The following is a 22,268-nucleotide window of genomic DNA, read 5'->3' as shown; positions in this document are numbered from 1 at the left end:
AAAAAAAAAAAAAAAGAAATAGTCTTCTGAAAAATCTGACAGTCAAGGTCTGAGGGTAGCAGCTAAGAAATAGGATTATCAGGAGTAGCTCTTTAATTTTTTTCAATTGGCAAATAATAATTGTGTATATTCATGGGGTGTCATTGGTATTTCAACACGTTAAAGAATGAGTCAGAGTAAAGTGGGTAGGCTGGGTGTCTGAAACAGTAGGGACAGTCAAGAGTTCTCACACAGAGGGCCAAAAGAAAGTGTGCACCAGCAGACACATCCTATCTTACTCAAAGACTTCTGTGCACTTGTTTTTGATGGCTAGCAAACAGGAAAATCTTCATCTTGAAATTCAGATTCCTAATTTGTCTTCAAATTTCTCCTCAAAGCAATGGACTGAAGTTGAGTAGTGACAGTCTCTTGAAATGGGACCAGATTTGCCCAGTCGCTCTGAAACTCTCCTGTGCTCTCTTTATGAAGATGCCCCTCGATATGCACTTGCTGGAGGCTCGCTGAGAACGAGATAGCACTGAGAGGTAGGTCCCATAGGAGGTCAAAAGACCATAAGGCCTAGTGAAGGAGATTAGCGCCATTATAAAGGAAGCCTTGGGCAGTCACGATGAAGACATACCAAGCAGAAACCTCACCACACACCAGGTGTACACGCATCTTGATCCAACACTCCTCAGTCTTCATAACTGTGATCAATAAATTCCTACTGTTATAATTTACCTGGTTTCCTGTATTTTGTTGTAGCAGCCGGAATAGGATAAGCCATTTGCCCAATCTTGAGGTCGAGGGCAGTTGTCACTTATTTTACAGGTTTGTGTTGACAGTAAATTTCAAGACAAATTAAAAGTTTCTCACATTTAAGTTTCTACCCAATATGGAAAATGTAGGGTAGTGTAAGAAATGCTTCATGCTGGTCTTTGTCTTTATCAGTGTGGTCAGTGAAGCCCCTGCATGCTTTTAAGTGTTGAGATCCTGGTCTATATACTTCCATGAAGACCAATGGATATGTTTACTTTACATTTATGAATTCAGCATCAAACATTATTCTTGATACTTTGTAGAGAGAAAATAAGCATTTTTTGAGTGAACAATTACAAGGCTATGTGAGATGAGCCTAAAGAATTTGGAAAATTACAGCAAAACCGTAGGATGAATGTGAATAAAGGCCTGGCCAGGGACAGGAAGTAGGGAAGAAGTCACATCTACAAGATCTGATCAGTATTTTTGAGTTGAGACTTTATTCTAAGGGCAGTGGAAGCATTTCAAAATGTTTTAAGCAAAATTGACTAGACTTGTGACTAGAAAGGGTTCATTCAGCAAGAGAACTGAGCAAGAACTGGGTGGAGGAAGAACTTACTAGAAGCTGTGAAGGATAGCAGTTGTTGGGTGATCACCATCAAAGGACATGGGCAGCAGCAACGGGGAAGAATGGATAAAGAGTTTTTACCTGGCAAAGTACCATGTGGCATGGCCATCAGTCGACAGAGAAAGAAGCAAGCCGATCCAACGGAGGCACAGGGAGCGAGACCTCCAATGCTACAATTGATCAGGACCCTGTGCAAAGAGGCCACCTTCTCTGATGACTTCTTTGGTTTCACAATCCCTTGCTTTCCTGGAGGTTCAGGTACTATTTCAGCTCGAGCTTGCCAAATAAAATCCAGGAGGCCTGCTTCATTTGAATTTCAGATCAAACATAAGTCTTGAAATACGTGTATCATGAAATATTTGACAATCCTGAGTCCTTATTTGTTAAGTATACAATCCAAGCTTCAGTCCCGTTCCTGCCAGCATTCTCCACGGTCACTGCAGTTCCCCAGGAGGCCGGGCTTTGAGGAGGCTTTATCTGACTACTCGGTGGGGCCTGGGGGGAGATGCAAATTCTGTTCCAGAGAGATCTTCTATGGTCCGGTCCTCAGAGTCATCAGCCTATAATATTCTCATGATTGAACAAGTTTTGGTGTAAAGAAACCATAGTCGTATTGCAATGAGCCAAAGTAAGAGACATAAAAGCAGACAGAGGAGAATGAGAAGCCATGACGGTGAAAGGAGAAGCAGAGTGAGGAGGCGGAACACAGAAGCCCACACCTGACTTAGGTCAGGCAGAAGAGGCCAAAGTCCTCAGAAGCTGAACGTGCCTACCCAAGGGGCGATGAACTGATTAATAATATTCCACTCTTTATTTGTCATAATTTCGGCATTCCTGGAAGTTTACTACATTACATACGTGGTTTTGTTTTCAGAATAGCAAATGTTATTTTTAAAAAAGGGAAAAATCAGACAGGCTATTTTTGGTTTTGCTTTTTTTTTTTTTTTGAGATTATAATTTAATTTCCTTTTCCTCCCTTCAAGCACTCCCATAGAGCCTTCTACTCTCTCCGTCAAATTCATGACCTTGTTTTCCATTAATTGTTATTGTATGTTTATATGCATTTATATATTCATATATATTCTTAAATATAACCTGTTGAGTCCATATAATGTTACTTATATGTATGTTGTTTTACTTCTTGTTTGTATGATGTGTGTGAGTGTGGTGTGTGGTCATGTGGTGTGTGTGGAGTGTGTGTGTATATGGTGTGTACAGATGAATATGCCCATGCAGAGTTGAAAACAGGACCTTGGGTATCTTCCCTTAACTATCTTACCTTCTATCTTATTGCCTTAAGACAGTTTCTCTAACTGACCCAGATGTTCGCCATTTTGGCGAGGCTAGCTGGCCAGAAGCTCTCAGAATCCACACATCTACCCCCTCAATCCTGAGATTACAGGCTTATCACACCATGTCCAGCTTTCTGCATCAGTGCTGGAGATTTGAACTCAGGTCTTCGTGCTTGTGGAGTCAGCACTTTCTCTACTGAGCCATCTCCCAGCCTGTTGTACCTGGGACAGCCGTTAGCTCATTTGTCCTTGGGAGACATGTGCACTAGGAGCAAAACTGGTGGAAGAGGTCACCTCATATGGCGACTGCTTAAGGAATAAACCTGAAGGCCCTGAATGAGAGCACCACTCACTGACAATCATGGCTACTCAAACAAAAATGTCCAAAGCCTAAAGGGGACCCAATGAAGAAGCCACATCTTTTCAGTTAGAACCCTCACAGTCTGCTGCCACCGAAGTGTCGACCCAGAAAAAGAAAACGATAAAATGATCTGCTTTCTTTGCTGCCTAGCCAATTTGCTTTCTTCCCCCTCTCCACACGAATTCCAGTAGGTGCAAGCTATTCTTTCTAGGGAGGTGGGGGGGAGAGAGGTAATCATGACAAATTATCCTTTTTCCAAGTTATCATCATCTTGCTCTGTCCCTGTCAAATTGTTCCTTAAACACAGCAGTCTGCAAGCCCTGCACAGCCTCCCTGCTCCAGTGCTATTTATACCTTTTGGATCAAACCAGCACTTTTGCATATCTCAGCCATTCTGGGGGCTGCGATAATGAAGTGCACTGTTTTCCGTCATTTCCATCAGAGTCGTCTGTGGTCACGTCCCCGACTATCTGTAAGGACAATGTGTCCTACAATCACTTCCATCTAAATCTGTCGATAATTATGAAAGAAGGAGCTTAGGCTAATTTTCACCGGTGAAGGGATGGTTCATTTTCAAGCCTACGTGTTGCTCCCGAACGATCTGGAGGCAGCCGCACAACCTTGATCTGCAACTTTGCAAGGAAACGAGCATGGGCTTCTCTTTGTTCGTCCCCTCAGGAAATGAACTGTTCTTTCTCCTAAGACAGGCTGTTTTCTCTTCTAAAGGAGCATCCCGTCTTTCTGTTGAGTCTTGGCTTCTTTAGCTGAAGTAGATATTGACGGAAAAGACACTCAAATCAAAAGGAAAGGGGGAGGGGCGAAGGGGAAAGGGGAGCATGGCAAAGAAGAACACGTGAGGCAAAGTATGAGGTTAAAGAGATGCTCCATCTTGAGTAATCAGCTTAGCAGGACATCGCTCTCCGCTCCCAGCTACTGTCCGAGAAGAAATAGGACCTCAGGATCACTATGCTTCCCCAAAATGCTTTCCCCAGCTCCAGCTCCACTTCCCAGGGCTCATTCCTCCCAACTAGGCTTTTCCCTCTGCCTTTACAAAACATCATGGAATTCTTTTCTTTCTCTCCTTTCTTTCTTTCTTTCTTTCTTTCTTTCTTTCTTTCTTTCTCTGTCTCTCTCTCTCTCTCTTTTTCTCGCTCTCTCTTTCTTCCTTCCTTCCTTCCTCCGTGTGTGTGTGTGTGTGTGTGTGTGTGTGTGTGTGTGTGTGTGTGTGTGGAGGGTGTGTATGTGAGAGACAGTGTTTTACTGACATACATGTCTGTGCACCACATGCATTCAGTCCTGGAGGTGGCCAGAAAAGATCAGTGGCTCCTACAGAGGCTTGTAAGCCACCATATTGGTGCTGGAACTTGAACTAGAGTCCTCTAGAAGGGGCAGTAACTGTTCTTAATCATGGAGCTGCTGAGTCATCTATCCTGCCCTCTGGGATTCTTATATCTAAAATATCAAAAAATTATTACATATGATGATATCCAAAACAAATGACACTTTAACAAAACTTCAACAAACGTGAAGAATGAGGTGAAGGAAAGGAAAAACATTAAAAACACCAAGGTTGCTTCTTTCAACCCACCAGAAGTCTATACACAAGGAAAATTCAAGACATTGCTATGCGTACTGGAACCAAGTTGGAGCCTGGACAATGAATGGGGCTGTATTTTCTGCATCATCCCACTTTGGTACAGACAGGATCTCACTTTGGCCAATGCTTCCCTTAACTCTTGCGTGAAGAATGCAAGGAATAGCCAACTTTCACCTTCATGACCTCAGAAGAACAATTAGCTTTCCCGTTTAATTCTTACCCAGTGGGGCAGGGGTAGTGGGGAAAATATAGGTTATGGAACCTGATACTGGCTGGTGTTGGCTATGGCCACCTATGGCTATAGCCACCTACTACTGTAGCTACCCTCTGCTTAGAGACATGGGTTCACCGGCTGCTGGGTGAAAGACCACAGCAATTAGAACTCAAAACGCTAACCGTCTTACTTGAGCACCTAGAATGCTGTGTCCCTCACATAAGTTCTGGAACCATTGGAACCATAAGGCTTTAGGTCTCAGGGTGGAAACTATAAGCCTCTGACTCTATCATTTGAGCCTATAACATTTGCCACTCAAAGACCCAAGATCAGCAACATTAGAAGAACCCAATGAGCTCCACGGTCACTCTTCCATCCCCTTTGTCTGTCTGAGACATCTTAAATAGGAAACTGGTCTGCAAGGGTCACTTCAGTAATCTCCAAAGCCAGGTCAAGTCCACATGCCTGCCATTTGATTGCTTCCTCTGGCTCACAGTACGATTAACACCTCCATGCTGAGGATGTAACACCCTAGGCCAAGATCCTCCAATGCCTCTCCAGCTGACCTTCAAATTCTGTATGAAGGATAGTGTGTTCTTTCTCTTCCAGTACGGTTTGGAACATGGTTTCTGTAAGGCAGTAGTTGCCAACAAAAGCTGCTGATGTGAATACATAGCCAGGAATAGAAAAGCTCAGGAGAAGAGACCAGTACAATCCCAGAATAGGATGCACCCTAGCATGTTGTAGGCATTTTTATGGAGCTTTCCTGTCACAGTCTCAAAATATTTTATAAAAGTCAGGTGCTTCGCTATGAAAATGCATGTTTATAAATAATCTTCCTCCCAAACTCCCAACATTTCTACATAATTTCATGTTCATGTAGATTAACTCCAGGGTGTTCATGGTCACCCTACCTCTGCTTTCTTCTTTGAAGCCATAGTAAATTTGATTCAGGCCATATTTTGATGCATCCATGGCTTCTCCGATGTACTAGAGAGTCCATATTCTTCACTTAAAGACCGTTTTGTTGTTCTCTCCCACTTTCTTACTAGTAAGCATCCACAAGCTTCCTTGGTGACAATTGATAGCCACTCTAGTTTTCTTTTTACCTCATAATTCTCTTGCAAAAAAAGGGGGGGGGCTTCTGCTATCAGGTATGAAGATACCAAGAACGTTCTACCTAATATTCTCCACATATCCCTTTTTGTCCCCATTCTTCTCTTTTCTAAACCTTATCAGAGATGTGGCCACCTTATCTTCTAGTCACCGACTTTTCAAACTACGCTCTGTGGTTAAGTAGGGTCACATGAGAATGCTACAGAATCCATTGAGTGGGTAGTAGTTGGTTCTAACATTCAACCAAATGAGGGGGGGCTGAAAGAGCCCCAGCTAAAGTATCCTTCTTATTCAAGAAGAATAAAAATCTCTGCTCACACACTATGGTTTTCTGGTTTTCTGTTGTTGGGGTTTTGTTGTTTCTGTTCTAGGTTTGGTTTCATTATTTTTTGGGTTGGTTTGGTTTGGTTTTTCGGTTTACCTTGTTATGTACCTAAGGGTTACTTTGAGCCTCAGATCCTCTTGCTTCAAACTCCTGAGATACAGGATTACAGGCAGGTGTCACCATGCCTAGTTTATTTGATGGTGTTGAGAAAACACAGGACTTTGTGCAAGTGCATGCTAGCTAGCCATACTCCCTACTAGTTAAGCTAATGCCCAGTCTTCTTTGTTTTGAATATTTCTTTTCTTATTCATTTTTATATCTCATTTATCTACTTTTACTTTGGGGGACTCTCAATCTTTATTCTCTTAACAGTCTTTGAGTTCCTCATGCATGCACCATTTAGACTTTCAAATTAACTTTGACTCTACCCTGTTCCTCACCATAAAAGCTTATGTCATCTTTTCAACAAACAATTATATCTACACTCCTTAGCTTTTCCCTTCCCTCCTTTCTCTCATCCCCCCATCTCTCTCTCTCTCCCCCTCACATCTAGCAATCACAGTACAGCGAGAATACTCTTTCTAAGATGTCCATATACACAAGTGTTAGTCCCCCCCCCTTGTTGTCCAGATCTTCTTTCCTAGGCATGCTAGCTAGCTCTCTTTCATTCCACAGCAACCTAAACGGAAGCCTGAAACTTCTTCAGGATCCTTCCAAAGAATGTTCTCTACAAATAGGTGGGCAACCAATATGCAAGGAAGTCCATATCAAAATCCATGGAGGTAACAGCCAAAGAAAAGGAAACTTCCTCCCCACAAAAATAGACACTCCCCTTTCCTCTACAGTCCTTTCTAAGCTAGGCCTCCGAAAGTAGATTCTGTCCCTAAACCTGCCCCTAAGAGACAGCTAGTATCCCTATGCTCTCTTCTGAAGGCCCATATATCCACTTCTCATTTTTCCCAAAGGTATGGATCTTAAACATGGAGCCCATATATTAGAAGAAGCATGAAAAAACATAAATTGAGGTGAGGTAGGTCAGCTTAGAATCTAAATTATTCAACTTTCTTGTATGCTGATAAGTTATTTTATCTCTTTTTATCCCTGCTTTGTTGTTGTTGTTGCTGCTGCTGCTGTTTTACATCTATAAAACAGAATGACAGTAATCCTTTCAACAAGTTTATGGGAGAATTAAAGATAAAATATGAACCTTTAATTGAATACACAGTGGAATGGAATATGCAAAATTCAGTAGAATACACAGCAGACAGTAAATGACACTAAGAATCATTCTGTTGCTCCTGCCCCTCTTACTATGATACCTCACCCTGCTTGTTATAAGGAAGCAAGTCCCTCATCATGTATGGATTTTCTTCTGTCACCACTGCAGTTACTGGGCTTTATCTGACTTAGACCTACAATGAAGGCTGCTCATATGGCCCAGAGGGTAAAACATATCCCTGGAGCTGAAGTCACCTTGATAAGAAAGTGGCTACTCAGAAAAGAAGTCATAATCATCATGAATCTAAAGATCCACTCATCTCTCCAGACTGAATATCAAGAAATGGAGGTGTCTGTAACTATTCTCTGGGAGACGGATGAGTGTAGGGTGTGCCATTTGTGGAGGGACGAGCCAATAGGAAGACTCACATCCTTCTGGAGACCTCAAGCTAGCCGTGTGTAACCTAAATCAAAGTCAACATCCATAAACCCTCTCTCTATTTCCTACTGTTATCCTCCAGGAAACCCATTCCATCTCTCAGCTACACAAGTCAGGAAGGTGATATTTTCCACCTGCTCTAAATAGAAGTGGGAAGTATTGTTTAAAGGGCGGCGTCAGGTGGCAGTAGGACATAAAAAGCAATAGGAAGAAGCTGAACTTGAGGGTAAAGGCAGGCTATCTTGATGCATCTGCCTTGCCTATTCAAAGACTCCCCCTATAGTGCCTACCCAGAGGTTTGTGAGCAGTATTTCCTTTAAGTACTAATCAGGTTCTGTGGCTTCTTGGTGAATTCGGGGAGGGGGCCTTCATCTCTTGCTATCCTTTGTCATGGTTTAAAAAAGCATTCGGGATAGCTAAGAGATGGAGGAAGAGTGATCTTAGAACACAGCATCAACAAAGCTCTGGTCAAACACACAAACTACAGGCCTCATAGCAGCACCAAACACCGTTTTACCCTAGACAGCATCCAAGGAAGCCCAAAACGTCCCCACAGCTATGCAGGTTGGTACCAGGAGGGGTTTTTGCTGTTTAATTGGAACTGCTGAGCCCTCCATGGGCCTTATGACATCATTCCCACTTATCTCTAGTCAGTTCCTTCTCTAACTCTTTCAATGGCTTCTCCACCCCACCCCCTGCACCTTCCCTGCATTCTCTCATTCAAAGAAAACTATTTCACTGAGAGAACACCACAAATCACTGTAATAATTAATAATTAGCATCACCACATATTCCACTCCTTGAAGAAAGGATTCTCTTGCATTCACCTATAAAATACAACATATCAAAAATCTCTAAAAGTCCTGAGTCTATACTAATGACCACCATCAGAAATAAAATTTTCCAAAGGTCACAGTAACATTGAAAATACACCCAAACTGTGCTGTTCATGCTAATAACAATGTAAACAGAGACTGCTCATTAGTTTCCCGGCTGCCCAGACCCAAATAATCACACAGAAATTATATTCATTACAACACTGTTTGACCAATAGCTTAGGTGTATTCCTAACTAGCACTTACATCTTAAATTAACTCATCATTTCTATTAATCTGTGTACCACCATACCACCATGAGACTGTGGCCTACCGGTAACCTTCCGGCATCTTTTTCCTTCAGCACCTACATGGTACCTCCTGACTCTGCTTTCTTTTTCCCTGCATTCAGTTTAATTTTCCCTGCCTAGCTCTATTCTGCCCTGCTATAGGCCAAAGCAGCTTCTTTATTAACCAATGGTAATAAAACACATTCACAGCATACAGAGAGGAACCCCACAACATAGCAACAATGAAATTCAAAATATACTTTGGAGTTTATGAACCACTTTCATTTTACCACAATACTACTAACCCTTGAGTAGTCAGTAACCTGCCTGTTGCTTCCCAGCCCAGAGAAATGAGGGTGTTGTTGGAGTTGTATAAACTAGGTTCCATGGTTTCTCGTGGAAATAGCAAGAAGATTTCTAATACATTTCTATAAAATCATAGACCAAGTGATGCATGTGATTTGTTTAACTGAGACCCTCTGTGTAGCAGAACTCATGAAAATGATTAGTATATGCTTATTAAAATTTCATTGTTTTAGAATGGAAAACCTGACAAAAAGGCTAGAGAAATGTAGCCCCAGTCACCCAATGGGATCTAAAACTTCCCCGAGTCCAACTTTGAAGTAGTGCATTTGCTCCCAGGCAGATAGCAAATAAGGTTTTGTTCTCCAAGGTGGCTGTGGGTACAAGAGAAGAGGACACATATAGAGAAAGCAAGAAAACAAGCATCTCCCACTGCCCTCAGGCCATAATTGTACAAACACACAAGCAAAGTAGTCACAAATCAAAGCATGTGGCATTTGCCTGGAGATAGTTCTTGGGGTACGGTCTGCTTTTTATTTCACCAATATACCAGTTTGTAAAATTATAGCATTTGTGAGATTCCTAACTCACACAAGTCTAAAAGCCCATGAAAGGGTAGAAACTACTCAATCATTGTTATCCACAGATTGTCTGGGATGAGGGTTACAAGGTGATAGATTGGAGGCAAAATCTATGAGAAAAATTCAAAGGGAACAATTTGCTGCCCGTCTTCTTGGTCAGCAGTGGATTTGAGGGGATTTGATTTGCCCTGGGACTTTCAAAACTTGCTTGTTGCTTTAATCAAGAGTCTCACTTCTTTGTTTCTTGCATCATTGCAGTAACACCCTAACTAGAATCTGAGTCCCTAATATCAGTCTCTAATCCAACTCCTCAATGATAACCAGAGCGATCTTTGTAAAATGGCAATCTGACCATGCCATCCCTTTAATAAAAAAAAAAAAAAACCTGAAAAACCTCCAGTAAATCACAGCTGTCTGCAGACAGCAGCTCCATCCCTAAGCATGGAGTCCAGAGTTCCATATCCTTTGGCTCCATTCTGTGCCTCTCTCCCAATCCTGCAATTCAGCCTCACCAAGTTAATTCAGGACTCCATCTCCTGGGTGCCATATCCTGCCACGTTCCCTACTGATATTCAAGGCTGGATTGAAAATCTGCCTGAAATACCCTTCCTTTGTCCATTAGACAAACTTCTATAATGCTCAGAGCTTCAACTCAAATGGCACCTGGTCTAGACATTACCAACCCACCCCCACGTCCAAGGAAACAAGCGCCGACTCTTCAGTGTGCTTTTAAAGCCCTGTACTGGCCTTTTTCTGCATCATCCTCAAAATGCTATAGTTGCTTCCTTTCCTATCAGGCCACCCAACTAGACTGTGGCACAGGAATCATGTCTTTCAGACACCAGCGTATCACCAGTTTGGAAGATATGGAAGAGCACACAACAAACGTTTGTGCAAATTTGTTGGAGAAAAAGGAGAAAGCGCAAAGCATTCCTGGAACTCCAAACTGCATTGTAAACTGTCTTGGAAATGGCATATATAATGCATTGGGATGGCTAACAGTGGTCAAGGAAACAGGCGATAAGCCTGGTAAAAATAATTCACCCATTTGTTGCCCAATTTTGCCCATACAAGGCACCCAATTAACATTTTTACCAGTTTATAATATGAGTAAAGTAGTGAAGTAAAATTGTCAATGATTCTCTCTCTCTCTCTCCTACCCTGTGTGTGTATGTGATGTGTGTGTGTGTGTGCGCGCGCGTGCATGCGTGTGTGTGTGTGTGTGTGTGTGTGTGTGTGTGTGTGTGTTCATATGCAGGTCATAATAAACTAACTAACAAATGATAGATAGATAGATAGATAGATAGATAGATAGATAGATAGATAGATAGATAGACCTTCACTTTAATAATATAAATTGGATGCAGGTTTTGTTTTGATTTTGTTTATTTGTTTATGCCCTTACTTGAGCCTCTAAAACCAAGCAAGTCAGTATTGTAACAATCAGGGTCTCAGCAGTAAACAGGATTCACCCCAGATGGTTCAAATAAATAGGTGTTAAATGAAAGAACACTCACAGAGCCAGGAAGGTTGGGAGCATAAACAAGGGTGGCCAGAAGAGTCAGAGGGAAGACAGTGTCCCCGGAGCCTGGAGAGAGTTAGGAACCCCAGAGAAGGAGCCATTCAGCAGAAGCCACAGTTTTGAGGGGATACCACAACTCCCAGCATGCAGAGCAGTTCTCCTGTATTATTAGGTCTCCTACCAAGAACTCCCATTGGCCACAGCCAACAGGAAGCTGCTCAGCAAGGGACTCCATTGCGGCAACCTATGACGTCAGCCTCCTGTGCGAAGGGCAGGTCCAGATGGATACAAAATGAATGAAGAAAGGGTAGTAAGCGTCATCTTCCTGTTTGTTTGTTTGTTCATTTGTTTGTTTGTTAGATCTGTGAAAACTAACTCTTTGCTGCTCCAATACCTTGAGCTTCCAAACAGGAAATGCAGTCCGGAATTTCATAGTAATCGCCCGCATCAGTTACTTTTCTCATCCCTGTGACAAAGGATCTAGCAAAAACCATGTAAAGCAGGAAGGCTTTGTTCCGACTCACAGTTTGGCCCACAGTCCACCCTGCTGGGGAAGCTCCACTCTGTGATGACAGCCGGCCATCAGAGCCGGCTGCACCCTCTCCTCTCCGCTTCCTTCGTTTTATTCAGCCCGTGGCCCCAGCCTGTGGAACGACAGCCGGAACATCCTGGGTGGGTCTTCCACTTCAGTCAAAGACCCCTGCAAGCAATCGCACATCATCTTTCAGCTGTTTTCTAGGTGGCTGGTTCTAGATTCTGTGGGGTTGACAATCAAAATTAGCCATCGTGTCCATCCTGGTACTAGAGTACCACCTAGCCTTCACCTTAATCTGGTCCTCTACCATCTCAGCACTACATTCTGTCTTTTGTGAGGGGTGTGTGTGTGTGTGTGTGTGTGTGTACATGTGTTTGGGGCTTGTGCATAACTTTGTGGGTTTGTGCACCTCTTTACACCCTTGCATGCCCGTGCTGAAGCCAAAACAGGACCAGGTGTGTCTCTTCCATTGTTCTCAGCCTTACTGCCTTATGATAGATTCTCTCACTGAACTGTCTCAACTGGAGAGCCAGAGAATTTTCTCAGGGATCTACCTGTCTCTATCCCCGAAGCAGGGATTGCAACTGTATGTCTGTGACTGGCTTTTATGTGCGGTGGGGAGATTTGATCTCAGGCCCTCAGACTGCAGAGCTAGTACCCTTAGCCATCTCCCCAGTCCCTCAGCCCTATATTCTCTTTGCTTGCACAATCGCACCAATGATCACTGTCCTACAAACCCCTGGGATCACTACAAAAGTTTACAAGGCAATGCATAGTAAAAAGATCATAAAGTACAAAGTACTATGTTCTAATTTAATCAACATTCACTTGCTCTATGCTAAGCTGTTAACAAATAGTAATCCCGAACATCCCTCAGGCAAGTTTGGTCCTTCCATAGTAAGTGGGGCATATCCTTTCTTCTGGAGGGCCAGGGCAATGTACAAAGGAAAAATGTCACCCTCGAATTTACTGTCAAGGGTACAAAAGGAATAAACTCGATTCATTCTGCACCGAGAAAACTATGCTAACCTTTTCGTACCATGCTAAGAGGATTTAGGTGATCTTGATAGTCTTATTCAAATTATGACTGATTTTCATCTATTCTGCTGCTCGAGGAAAATAAGAACCAGTAGCAGGCTTCAGGCATTGACTATCGCCACTGCTCCATTATTGCTGCTTTTCTGGCCATGTGAGAGAACACACACCACGTTCTCCTGGGAACGCAAAACGTTTTGAGAGCATTTCTTCAATTGCTTTTCCCAAACCCCCACCACCACACACACACACACACACACACACACACACACACACACACACACACAAAAAAAAAAAAAAACAGTTGTCATAGACAGTTACCTTAACTGGTTCCATCAACAACTGGCCAATAATCAATGTGATCTATAGTCATTCTTTGCTTCGTTGATTGACTAACCATGATCACCTGCAGATTTGGGCCAGGAGAACAAGAGGCCTCTGCTTCCAAACACCTCTCCTTGTGCCCAATCCTTGATGAAATGTACCTTATCACAGAGGAGAATTCCCAGTGCTGACTGTAGAGGCCGCGGTTGGAAGTCAAAAGTCTTTGAGTTGGGTTACACAGTATCCTGGAGATGCACAAAGCCCAAGGCGCAACTGGGCCACAGGAAGAAGGCAGGTGTGGAGGTCATAGAGGGTACAAAGGTACTCATAAACATATGATGGGCTGAACCTCCAAAAAGTAGGAAAATCATTCTTCCTTGTAAGAGTCTTATATAAACAAAAACACATATACAATACTCCTGGTCCAGTGCCTACCTACAGCAAGCACTTACCAAATAAATATACAGGTAACTGTGAGGCTAGACTACACTGTTGCATGTTGGAGGAGGGCAGCTTTTTGGTTCCTGGCTGCTCAGCACCGAAATAATCAACACAGAAACTGTATTAATTAAATCACTGCTTGGCTCATTAGCTCTAGCTTCTTATTGGCTAACTCTTACATATTAATTTAACCCATTTCTATTCATCTGTGTATCAGCATAAGGCTGTGGCTTACCTGGTAAAGTTCTGTCTGGTGTCTGTCTCCGGGGCTACATGGCTTCTCTCTCCTCTGCCCTTCTTTCTCCCAGCATTCACTTTAGTTTTGGCCACCTAGCTTTTTCTGCCCTGCTCCACTATAGGCTCAAAGCAGTCCTTTATTAACCAATGGTATTCACAGCATACAGAGGAGAATCCCACATCCGTCACACAGTAGAAGGGGTAGCTGAAGATGGAAGCATCCCAAGTGGCTGAACATTAGACTTGGTTCTCTCTGCAAGGAAGAATCAATTTTAATCAATGCTTCTCAGCTGGGGTAGAGAGCTACAATTTGTCTGCCTAGCATGCCTCCCTATTCCTTACATTAATGTTTATCCTTTTTTTTACATTTTTATTCTTTTATTTTATGGGGTACACATGTGTGGAGGTCAGAGGACAGCTTACAGGAGCTCAAATCTCCATGTTCACCATGTGGGACTTGGGGGTCAAACTCAGTTGTCAGGCTTGATGGTGGCAAACACCTTTATCCACTGAGTCATCTTGCCGGGCCAGTACCTGATGTTTTAATAAGAATAGTGTCTTCCCTTCTAGCTGTCTCAGCTCTAGGGAAATTGACCAGTTGAACTTGACATCCCTCGAGAGCTCTGTGATTATCTAGACAAATCAGAGCTCTTCCCCATGATTCTCCAAACCGGAACCAAGTGATGAAGATTTTTTTTTTCACCCAGTTGTCAATGCTAAAAAGAAGTGCTCTAGGATATGTCCATACCCAAATCTGAAGTCTTTGGGTGCAAATAAGTGTTTGCCAAAGGAAATGTTGAAGAGAGAGCAGAAACAAAGGGGAGGACATGAGTAGGAAGAGGCTGGTAAACCCCGAGTGCCTGGTTCTAGTCATCTTTAAGATCAGCTACACAGTGATAGGCTTCCTCTCTGCTTGGCTTAGTGAATTGTGTCAGCCCTGCCCACCATGCTGAATAGCAAGAAGCCATTCATCTAAATAAAGAACAACTCAAACTAAAGAGCAGACTTTCCCCCCCTGGTCATGACACAGAGAAATATCCCTGAGAAGAAGCCTCAGTGGAGACAAGAGAGGAAACATTTTTCCTTCTTTTAGCCAGCCATGACTAGTAGTGCCATGTCCCACACATAGATCTAATCCGTGTCCTTAGTTTCACAGTCCAGAGCTGAATGGGTCAATTAAAAATCATAAAATAGGGCCAGCAAGATGGTTTTCCTGCAGGTAAACCTGAAGACATATGATTGATCTCTAGGACTGACACGGTTGAAGGAGAGATTCCTGAAAATTATCCTCATGGTATGTGCAAACACTTAAATGAATACCAATTATTAAATAGATATAATTTTAAATCAATTATAAAATAAGTAAAGATAATTTCATTTCCATCAGAAAATAATAATTACATAGAACATAAAGGGTATATGACTTTTCTTTTGCTGTGATAAAACAGCATCACCAAGGCAACTTGCAGAAAGAAGTTTTGTTTGGGTTTATGGTTCCAGAGATAGAGTTCATCAGGATGAGGGAGGCATGGCAGTAGGTGGCTAGACCAGGAAGCTACGCAACCACTTCTTCACCCATCAATGCATAAACAAGAGCAGAGAGAGCAAACCAGAAGCAGGCAACTACACACTATAAACCCTTACAGCTCGTCCCCAGCGACTTGCTTCCTCCAGCAAGGCTATACCTCCTAAAGGTCCATAACCTCCCACCATCACCACTAACTGAGGACCGAGTGTTCAAACCCAGAAGTCTGTGGGGAAGCATCACATCCAAGTCACTTCAAAACACATCTTTAAAGATGCCTGGTAAGCCGAGACTGGAACGTTGAACAGTTTCAAAGGCAGCGCTTTCTCGCACTCTGTAATATAAACGGCCAGTTTTGTATGTTTGTATTTTATATGATTTTGTCAGCCTGGCAGTGGGGGGGGGGGTGTCCATCTGTTTCTGTGCCTTATTTCCAATCTTTCAGAACGGGTCCTGGTGTCTTATTACATTTGAAATGACCGGTACGCGGTTTGTGCCACACGAGACTACCAACACAACTTTAACAATCCCTCACCTGAGACTCCCAATACAACTTTAACAATCCCTCAGCTGGTTGGTCTATAACAGACTCAATGAAATGAGTCCAAGTTCTTGGCTGTTACAGAGCTATCAAGTTGCTATGAAACTTCTAAATGCTTACCACTCAGGACTGAACTTCTCTAGTCCCAAAGTGAAACCCAACAGAGCTGGGCACAACAAAGACCTGATTGTACGCAGCAGAGGGGGACCAGGTATCTCACGCAGCTTTACAGAGCTGGTAAGCGTAAAGTGGTTAAGACAATGGAGTTACTCATGAAGGTGAGGCCTAGAGCAAATGTACCCTTCCAGACAGCTCTGATTGGCTCCTCGGTGAGGACAAGACCTGGCTTCACTGTGGTCCTACATTCTTGAGAATCAGAGGACAGCAGAGCATCGTCTCCAGTACCTGCCGAGCTCTGGACTCAGCACCTTCTATGTTGCTGTTTTATATGCACACTCCCCTCTTTGTGATTGGAACTTCAGGAAAGATGAAAATCTGACTTGGGATGATACAGCAGTGTGTAGCTTAACTCAGCAGTTAGGATTACAGAACTGGCTGCAGCCATGTTGAACTCTCGAATCGTCTCACTCAGCACTTCTGTCTGTTCTTAACCTGCCTCCCCTTGTCCCCGAGTCACCCATGAGGGTGATAATAGACAACAGGACAATAGCTCTCATTTAAACCACCACAGTATTATTTATCAATCTGAACATTTGTAGTAGGCATCAAATAGCCAGAGCTAAGGATAACCCTTCCAGCCATTTTCTTAGGAAAATGATCAGACTGAGCCGTCTCCGCCATTATGCACTAATAGGCAGCAGTTCCTTCTCCAAAAGGAGCTGTTATAGCTTTTGTTGTCAGCTTGACACATCGAGAAATGGGCAAGCTCAATTGAGAAACTGCCTCCATCAGACTGTCCTGTGGCCATGTCTGTAAGGTACGGTTTTTTTTATTCTAATTGATATAGGAGAGCTCAGTCCACTGTGGGCACTAAAATCCTCGGGCAGATAGGTCTGGCCTATGTAGGAATGGTAGCTGAACAAGCCAGAGGAAGAACGGATTCCACGGTCTGCATCTCAATTCCCACCTCCAAGTTTCTCCCTGGGCTTTCCTCAGTGATGAATTTGGTCACCATGTTTACCCCACCAAGAGATAGCAAACTAGGCCAGTGGTCTTCTTGGGAACACGGAGAACCTTGCTTTTACCAGGCCCTGTATCATGATGAAAACCCTCCAACACAATAAAAATTATGCACCCATAGCAATCTCCTTACATGCCCCTTGACCCTTTCTCCAAAATTTAAAGAGTGTTTTCTCGGGGATAACCCTAGCCTTGGTCTATATTAAGCCCATTGACAAAAGCTGAATTGATTCATGGATAAGAATCTCCTTTCTCACCAGACCGCGAGCTCCAAAAGGGTCAGAGCCACATGTTACATTTGAGAGCCGACTGAGAGTCATTCGTGCGTTGTTTCATGGATGCATCCATTCTTTTAGCCATCTGCTGATTTATAGTGCAGAGGCTGTAGACAGCTCTACCTGTACGGAGCACTGACTCCGCCACTTACTACCTGTGTCTCTGTCTGTAAATTGGAAGTGTCGCCGTAACTACCTTCTAGGTTTAGCCTGTAGAAGAAACAAACCTGGGTAAAGCATCTGGCGTATATACAACCTTCAGTTATGATGAAGATGCCGCTACTGGTGATAACGATTGTGGACGACGGTGGTAGCCGTGGTGGGGGTAGGGAGCTAGGGGTGGGAAAAGCCTGCACAAAGGTGGAGGGTTGAGAGGCAAAATGCAAGTTGTTGCACATGGAGAACAGACAGAGATGACTGTCGGAGACAGCTCTGAATAATTCAGGCTAGGGTTGTGCTTCTGTTGCTGGGCTTTTAAAGATCTATTGCGCTTTCAAAGGGACGAAGATAGGCCGCCACTTCCCTTGCACTTTTCTGTTTACACGGGTCAGCTGCCCACCTGCAATTAAACCTCCAAGAGATTTCAGGAGACCTTAGTGCTCAGCAGCTTTTGTTCTAGCCATCCCCTGCCAGACTGGTCTCCTCCGTCACCTGTCAATGTGCCACTTCCCTTCAACCTTCCCTCTAATGCGTTTGCTAAAAAAAAAAAAAACAATTGCCAAACCCTGCTTGTTACCAAGAGAGACAACGAAGCAGAGAAAAGAGAGCCGGAGATGTTCTTTGACGAGGCAGAGATTCCAGCATTCCCCTTCTCAAGGCTCTGCCTTTGACTGACATTGAGACCTGTTTAGAATCTTTCTCAAGAATCTAAAACAGCAGCCCCGAATCGGTTCAGGGTTTATTACCGTGGATTTGTTCAGTCTGCACATTTCTCTCTATGTTTCACAGCAGTCTCTTGAGGGTTTCTGGTGGGAAGGACGCATGACACGTGAGGGGGGATTGGAAAAGAACGGGGGCCTCCCTGTCCCTTAAAGCCACTGCTGGTTCCTTCCTGGGACTGTTTGCTTTCCTGCCACTTTCGGAAGCTGCCAAGTTGCCCTCTACCAACTGCCCAGGTTAAGCGCTGTTTCTGCTCGTGCCAAGTGACACTCAAGTTGAGAACACTGAGAATAAAGGCAGACTTCAAATCCCTGAGGAGTGAGTTTCAACAGCTCTCATCAAAACAACCAGAACATTGAGAGGGACAGGTTGGGGGGAAATGCACAGAAACACAATATATTAGTAATGGAAATACGTAAACATATGGGATGGCCCTTTGAGTTATATTGGAAGCCACTGGTGGCAGTAGATGCCGGTAGGGCAGGGTCACCCCAGCAGGCCCTCTGGCCCTTCCAATGGGGCAGTTCCAGATCTGGCCAGTTTCCACGCTGACAAGAAACTACAAGAATCTTTCCACTCGATCACACCCAAGGGATGATGCCTCGAACACAGATATGCTCATGGATACGGCCGCTAACCAGCAAGCCCGGCGAGCAGAGGCCAGGGTCACCTATGCAGGCCACCTGGGATTAGGCGGGGTGTTGACACATCAGAGCAGGGGATCACAACTCAAGGGTGTAGGACCACAAGCCCTGTTTGGCCCAAGTCTGCCCTGTCAGCCCACAGCCTGGGCGAAGCCTTCTCCTCCCAGCAGCCTCAGCAGAACTGACAGAATTGTAGGCACCTTTGCTACTGCTGAGAGTAATTGAGCAATAGCCTCCCAGCAGGCTGAGTCGCAATGTGTTCCTGGGGAAATTATATACTTTTAACCTCTAAAACAATATAATTTTAGGGTGAATGTATTTTTTTCTCAAGAGTTACAGGCCCTCTTATTTCCTTTAAAGATTTGAGGTGGGAGGCTATTTTGCTATCCCTGCATATATGTTTAAAGAGACACCGACCATGGACGCACCTCCAAAATGTCAGCTTTGATAGAGAGAGTTGGGATGCCTCTAAAAGCAAGGTTTCTACATGGGATTTTATCAGCTATTAACCCAGTTTTGACACCTAAATGCATTGACTCACCTTGTTTCTCTTAATGAGAACAGGATGCTTCCAGGCCTGCAGACTAGAAACATAGCCATCTTGATGCACCTCTCCCCTTTGCTCCCCAGATTTTCTCAGTCAATCGCTCCATCAGTGACTTAGCAGACCCCCGAGCCCGGCTTGCTCTGCATTGAAATGGCACGTGGCTCGCTTTTCATGCGATTCTGCCCCCCCACACACACACACATTCAACAAGTGTCTTCCACTCCATGTAGATACATGGGTGTCAGTGTTGGCCCCAACTAAGCCTCCTGGGTTCCAAGAGCGCCCTCACGTTTTGCATTCTGCGTCCCTGCACGCATGGTCAGGATCCCTTCTTTCAATGTCGGGTCACTTGGTAGATCAAAATCTTCAGCGTGTTTAATCCTACTACGGTATTCACAGCAATATTCTTCGCATCCCCTTAAAGATGATCCCATAAGCTTGCTCACCCTTGCTTGGTCTACTGTGGTCTTGACGATCTTCAGCTTTCCTCACTGTTCTAGATAAACCCTAATGCCTCTGGGGCCCACCAACACACCACACTCAAACCTCCACGCTTTAGTTCACCTGGTTACCACCACTTGGAATCCTCTCTCATGTGCCCATCTCTGTACTCACTCCAACCATCCTCCAGTGCTCACCTCTGGTACAAAACCTCCCAGGGTCACGCCTCATGTTCTCCAACATGCACAAAAGGTCTATGGAAAGCTATTCTGCATTTCATTATAGGCTGTAACCAACACTCCGATTCTTGTGTATGTGTTTTCACACCCCCACCTTAAAATTGCAAGGGTTTGGTCAGTATAAGTTATCTGCATCCTTCTGAGACAAATTCTAAGATTCTCAAATGAGTAGTTTCTGAAGACTGGGGTGGACAAGGAAAAGATGCGGTAATGAGTACCTGAACTCGTCACCAGCCAATCACAGCAGCTGATTCCTTTCTAGTGGGAGACTGGAGGAAGGCAAACTAGGAACAGCGAGGAACTGCAGCATTCAACAGAGGCCCTGCTGGCCACTATTCAAGAGGAGCAACCAACTTGCTTGACAAACTACCTAGATAATCAAATGAACATACCTGAAAATGCCAACCGTTTTATACGCGAGTGTGTATGTATGTGTATGTGTGTGTGTGCGTGCGTGTGTGTTCACGTGTGTGAGTATAGGCATACTTGTGCTGTACTGCATGCTGTGGAGATCAGAAGACAGCCTCTGGTGTCAATCCTCCCCTCCTACCAAACACGGGGTCTCTTGTTTGTCACTGTGTACACCCAGCTAGCAGGTCTTTGAGATTTCAGGAATTCTCTTGTCTCTGCCCCCTTGGAGGAATGCTGGGAATGCAGACAGTCCTGCAGAGGCTGTGGGGTGGGGGTCTCAGGACCTGAATTCAGGCCTTCCTGCTAACACTGCCAGCAGTTTGCCCGTGGAGCCATCTCCCCCGCCCCATTTCATTAAGTAAACAGGGATAGTCTAGTGGTATGCATATAGATACAGAGAACATTTCTGAGTGAAGATGACTATATCTATGCAATATGTTACGTGCAGGAACAGTATTGGTGACCATGTAATAACACAAAGCTTTCTGAAAAAAAAAAGAAGACATGAAATACAGTATCGAATAGAAACAAAGTGAAAGTGTTTCACCAAGGCGAATTCATCCAACATGACCTGTCACTGAAGGTTTTCTGATTAAATATATATATATATATTTGCTTACTCTTGTGATATATAAAATACTCAATATCCAGGATAGAGTTGAACTTTATGATGTTAATAGGTCTGCATGATCTTGAGATTGGGCATTTTGTGGTTCTATATGTATATCTTGCACTCCAACTAGATTATAAATCCACTGGCAGGAATGCTGTGGTATAATATATAGTGGCAGAAAGAGCATGGGGTTGCTATCACGGGGACACAGGAGCTAGTAGTAGTCCTTCCATTTACTAGGTTGGTAGTTTCTATTTCTCTGTGTACAAACTAGAAATTGGACAGGATGTGATAGCTAACTTGGTTATTTGTGTTTAATGCGTATGACCTAGTCCAGTGCCTGCAGAGAGTGGATGTTAATTAAACATCTTTTCTATTTCCCACTCAGCTAGCAGAAAACATAACGAGGTCTCAGAAGAAGTCATTTAGTTCTTATTTCATTCTTTGGTTTTGAAAGAAAGCCGGAGAGGTGACTTATTTGGTGCAGAAAGCTTCAGAGCTGGAAGAAGCATAAATGCAAAGTATTCTGGGCTGAAGAATATCAGAGGAAAGGCACCAGGGTGAGAAGGAATATGGCTCATGCTAAAGTCTGTGATTCCTTAAGGAACGGGTGCTAGAAACTGGTCGGACCGGTAGAGCAGACCAGAAGCTATTGTCGATCTTGAAATCCTACTCAGCTGACCAGTAAGAAACGGTTTGCCGACCCTGCCTTTGGCATATTCTAAAACATTAAACAATGCTTGGACTCATTGTGTGAGAGTGACAACACAGCAAGGAGAAGTCACAAGAGATGCCTCTCCCAGTGACAACCAAATTATACCATTCTCTTTCTTCTGTTTGCCTTTCAAAAATCAGGACTTACTGATATAAGCCAGGGGCCCTATTGGACCCGTAGCTGCAGCGGGCTTCTTGACCGGCGAGGAAGAAACACCCACCACACACGAGGATTCTTCTCAGATCACGCTTTACTGGAGTGCATTTGGTTGAGGGAGAGCATAAAGC

Source organism: Microtus ochrogaster, linkage group LG5 (assembly GCF_000317375.1).
Source record: "Microtus ochrogaster isolate Prairie Vole_2 linkage group LG5, MicOch1.0, whole genome shotgun sequence".
Classification (NCBI taxonomy): domain Eukaryota; kingdom Metazoa; phylum Chordata; class Mammalia; order Rodentia; family Cricetidae; genus Microtus; species Microtus ochrogaster.
The sequence above is the reverse complement of the archived record's forward strand: the minus strand, read 5'-3'. Positions refer to the sequence as shown.